General features: G+C 32.7%; 1 long non-coding RNA gene across 1 annotated transcript; it reads left to right on the forward strand.

The window, feature by feature from the left end:
- Positions 1–2322: 2322 nt before the first annotated feature.
- Positions 2323–4451, forward strand: LOC110938843. Its single transcript, XR_002591742.2, has 4 exons — positions 2323–2344; positions 3898–4016; positions 4102–4198; positions 4302–4451. It is a non-coding gene; the product is annotated as an uncharacterized LOC110938843 (long non-coding RNA).
- Positions 4452–5475: the final 1024 nt, after the last annotated feature.

The raw sequence follows: 5475 nt of genomic DNA on the forward strand, positions 1-5475 counted from the left end.
GTTTTTCAAATTTGCTTTAAAACATCATTTGATCAGAAGGATACTAAATCGGATACGATGTGCGAAGGTTTCTTGAAGCGCAATTGTGGGTACCGGTCATTTATCATGTTGATTATGTTTCTTTCCAGTCGTCATAAAAAATGCTTAAAGGCGATATTGGGCATGAGGTGTTTGACGCTGTCGATACATTGCTTCAAATTCTGAATATTTTTTTCCGTCTTTGGACAATTATATCATCGAATAATTTTTTCCGTATTTGGATATTTGTGTATTTATTTTTAATTGACAATTGTTTTGACATGTGTGGTTGCTTTATCCGAATATCTAGATTTTGTGGTTCGGTTTTTATTCGAATAACAATTGTGTTTTGGTCATTTGTTTCGTTTATTGAGTTTTTGTTCCAAAAAAAAAAGACATTCCGTTTTTTTATTTCTAAATTTAAATATACTCTTTAATTTTTGTCATTAAATTTCTTTATATTTTAAAACGTTACTAAAAGTATAAGACATAATCTAACTTTGAAAACTCAAAATTATATAAAAATTAGTAATTAAAACACAATTTTTAGTTGATTTTAAAAACATAATTTAATTATAGATGTAATATGTTTATTATAATTATTGTTATGGAAATTATGTAATACATATATAAACTTTATTTTATATATTTTCTAAGATTGTTTATAAATATATAACAAATATTAAATACTAATTTTAAATAATTCTTAATGTTTTCATTTTAAAAAAAAAATCGTTTTTTCAAACTAAATTTAAATATAGTCATAATATATTTTTGCACAAAATAGACAAATAATGTTTCCATAATTCAGACTATTACTATAATCTTCAATAACCTTATCTTATAAATATACATAATAAGTATATAAATCTTCATCCTCTTCAAATTTCATATGTCAATGGAGTTGCTAAATTGTTTTTTAGTTTATCTATCAGACAACAAGATGAAGTCTCGGGTATGTTCATGTTATCTTCAAGTTTATTTTTTTAATAATATGTTGTTTTTATTTTTTAGTTTGTATACAGATTTTACCAAGGAATTACCACAATTGGGTAGCTGATTTCAAGTTAGCTCCTGATGGGATGGTTAAAATCATTACCACTGATCGAAGAGTTTTTAGTGTCAGAGTTAGGACGGTAGGCTCTTCATATTTTTTTCACGACGGATGGTTCAACATGATACAATCACTTCTATTACCAAATAAGTCATTGCTTTTATTTCAGTACGAAGGTCGTCTTAGTTTTCGCCTGATATACTTCTATCAAGATTTGGCACTTGCTCAAAATGATTTTTTATATTGCCAAACATCACAGTTAAGTTATCTGAACATAAAGATCATTTGGTAATTCATTTGTTTTATGTTTGTACTATATTAGTGTTTTACTAAGTCTATAAAACTTTTTTAATATAATTTTTTTACTTGCAGCTTATCGATAGAGTTTTTGTTCATCATAAGTTGAAGAACATAATACCTACCAACCATGTTACTATAACTGCTTATCCTAACCGTACATGGTTGGTTTTTATGGAGAAACATGGTCAAAATTTTTATATGACTACTGGATGGAAACAAATTAAAGAAGACATGAAAATTCAAGACGAACACTATATTATATTTGACATGATTTCGGAGTCAAAATTGTATATGATGGTTTTTAGAGGCACAAAAGATTTGGTCCGTATTCCTGAAGGATGTCTTGCACGTGTTAAAGTAGAGGTTAAAGAAGAAGTTAATGAATAAGATGTTGCTTAAATTGTTTAGCATTTTCTATCATCTACTACTTCTAATAAAACAAAATAAACTTAGGCCACTTGGCATCCTCTTACACCTTTAATTGCCAACTGTCCTCTCTACAGCCTCTAATTTCACAAAATCCCGCTCAAACTAAAACCCTAAACAAAAACATGCGTAGATGGCTTCCTTCTCCTACAATCTTCTTTCCTTTTGGCAACATAGGTAACTTTTTTTCCTTTTATTCTTCATCTCTTTCGTTGTTACTCTTCCATTTTGATTCTCCTGTATGATTGAAGGATGTTAGAATCTATACCCCTAACTCTTTGCCGTCTTCAACATTATCGATTTCACCGGTACACATTCATTATCGATTTATCAAACATTTGCCTCATCTTGACTGTCGTATGACAAACCCTACCATTGTCATTATCATATTTGGCGATTTCATCCACGTTTGACCTGGATGTTGCTCGCGATCTAACACCGTCAGAATCAACTGACAACTATAACCAATGGCGGAGCACAGTGGTTTTTTGATTCATGGATCTGAAGATATGTCTATGAATCGATTGGTTGGATGATTCTCATGGAGTAAGTTGTACTTTTATGAGATATGTCTATGAATATGTGTTAAAAAAGTTGAAGTTCACATATTGGATCTACGTTCAAATTGGTGTAGATGGTTTGTTCTCATTTGATCCATCATCACTTATCCAGCAAATGACAGTTTATTCTTTTGTTTCAATCATGGACTTTAGGTGTAGCTATATACTTATTGGTGTAGACTACTTCTATAAATTGTTGTGAAGATAGGTTAGGATAGTTTAATTTCTGGTTTGCTTTCATGCACACCAAGTGTTTGTTGTTTTGCTTAACCCAGAATTTGATTTCTTAAACTTAGATTAATGACGGTAGTTAAATTTTCGTTTCTTTCATGAACTTCGGATGTAATCAAATTGTGAAATGCATCCATATGATATTATTTTCTTCATGATATTGGGTAAGATCATGATTCTACGGGATCTCTTTTAAAGCATTCATGGGTTTTGAACAGTCATTCTTAATGAAGCTTGAACATCGGAGAGATACACATTTCCTTAATCATGAAATACAACTCAAATGTCTAAAAGTCGACAATCGTTACTTTATATTAGATGTATACATGATACTTTATATTGATTTATTTTTTGACTTACTGAGATTTTACGGTTTATAGCCACGGACCTTGATGGCTATAGCTCGAGACGGTTTATAGACGCATGGCTTCACATTTCTCAGCTAAGTCTATTACTCTACCCTACTTACAGAACAGAACAAAAGAAATCCGGTGAGAAGGCGCGACCTAAGGTTATGACGAGACTTCGGTTAACTCCGGCAAGAAATCTGGTAAGCCTTGATTCAGTTGCATATTCCCCTTTCAGTTAGATGGGTCTAAGTTGTGTTTATTGAAGCTATTTTCAGTGTTATAGAATTCCGGTGAAGCTTCGGTGACTTCTCCGGTTACTGATCGAGTCTCCATGTCATAAAATCTTAAAGATCGGTGAATGACCCATATCATGACAGGTACGCCATCTATAGTGAACCTCCGATCTGTACAGCTTTAGAAGTTAAAAGGTTTTGTTGATTTTGGGTGAATAAAGAAATACAGGGGTCGTAACTTGAAATTTTGGGGTTAAAGATGATTTGATGCTATAAACTTGATATTTTGGTAAAAATACTACTTCACAAACCATACCAATTCAATTTTCTGCCAAGTTATCAGGGAATCCAAATGGAGGCTTGGCAAAGAAGTTAAAAGGAATTGATGAGCTAACAATGTCGATAAGGAACAACAATGGAATCTCTGATAGGTAATTTTAAATCATGTATCAGTTGATATATATGTTGGTAAATTTTTTGAATCTTTAAGGCAGTGACAGTAATACAAGTTGTAAAAATGGTCAGTAAAGGATATATTACTATCACGAAGTTCTAGAATAAATTCTATCTTATTTGTAGTGTGATGATTAGGTTGTTCATGATGTAGATATTCGTGAGCAGATTGGAAAACATATTATATATATTTCGATTTAGTGGAGTAGCAAAAAAACTTTGTAAATTACTGTATAAAAAAAACATCTTAAGTTGTTTGTTTTGTGTGGCAGAGCACTTTTGTGCAATCGGTTGTGACAATCGCAAACATTTTCGCCATGATTTTTGTGACTTTAGCCTGTGGATATCAAGGATTCAAGAGCGGATGGCCTGGCTATAAACTTTCTACAGGGTAATTGGCATTACTTTTGTATTACATGTTCATCAACAAATCAATTTTCTTATTTATTTGTTAATTTTTATTTGTTGTTTAATAGATACTTCCCGTATGGAGTAGACGGGATGCTTGCGGGCACTTCGACAGGCTTCTTTTCATATATAGAGTTTGATTCAGTTGCCAGTACAGCAGAAGAGGTAGTTTAACTAAATATTCTACCTTTTATCATATATCCGAAATAATTTTAAGTAAAGAAATATAAAAAGAACCTTACGGAACACAAATTCATGAACGTTACAGGTGAAAAATCCTCAAAGGGATTTACCTCTATGAAGTGGGGCTGCATTATCTATTTGCTACTTGTTATACATGTTAGTCTCCGCGGTTATTGTTGGTTTAGTACCTTATTATGCAATGGATCCCGACACCCCTATTTCTTCTGCATTTGCTAGCCATGGTATTCAATGGGGTGCGTAAGTAAATAAGTTCATTTAATTATTTTTTTCGTGTCTTATTTATAGTTCCACAAACATTTTGTTTGTTTCCCATAATTCCATAGAGAATATCATTTTTCTATTTATTATTCCACAGGTAAATTATAACTATAGGTGCCGTAACTGCTCTATGCTCGACATTGATGGGTTAACTTTTGTCTTAGGTGAAACACATTTTCTTAATAATGAAATACAACTCAAATGTCTAAAAGTCGACAATTGTTACTTTATATTAGATGTATACATGCTACTTTATATTGATTTATTTTTTGACTTACTGAGATTTTACGGTTTATAGCCACGGATCTTGATGGCTATAGCTCGAGACGGTTTATAGACGCATGGCTGCACATTTCTCAGCCCAGTCGACTACTCTACCCTACTTACAGAACAAAACAAAAGGAATCTGGTGAGAAGGCGCGACCTAAGGTTATGACGAGACTTCGGTTAACTCCGGCAAGAAATCTGGTAAGCCTCGATTCAGTTGCATGTTCCCCTTTCAGTTAGATGGGTCTAAGTTTTGTTTGTTGAAGCTATTTTCGGTGTTACAGAATTCCGGTGAAGCTTCGGTGACTTCTCCGGTTACCGATCTGAGTCTGCATGTCATAAAATCTTAAAGATCGGGGTAATTTCGTCGTTATGGGGTGGGACAATTTCTTATCTTTCGTGTTTTCTGCCTGGGTTTCGACTAAACTGTGCTGCAGTCGAAGCCTCAATGGGGGCTCAATGTTAGTATTTTTACATCTTTTTATCGTTAATGTAACGTGACACTGATCATTATGTCGTAATTGCATCTTGGAATGAATTTTGAAGTGGCCAGATCAAAGTCTGCAATTATTCAAGCATTCCCATTCAGCTCAGAGAAAAAGCGAGGTGGTGTTGCCGTAAGACGGGTAATTTAATTTCAGGCATTTATATATTTCTTGACCACATTTATTAATTATAATTTGTTACATGATTCACTTAAAACATTGCTTTTT

The sequence above is a fragment of the Helianthus annuus genome, chromosome 5 (genome assembly GCF_002127325.2).
Source record: "Helianthus annuus cultivar XRQ/B chromosome 5, HanXRQr2.0-SUNRISE, whole genome shotgun sequence".
NCBI classification, from domain to species: domain Eukaryota; kingdom Viridiplantae; phylum Streptophyta; class Magnoliopsida; order Asterales; family Asteraceae; genus Helianthus; species Helianthus annuus.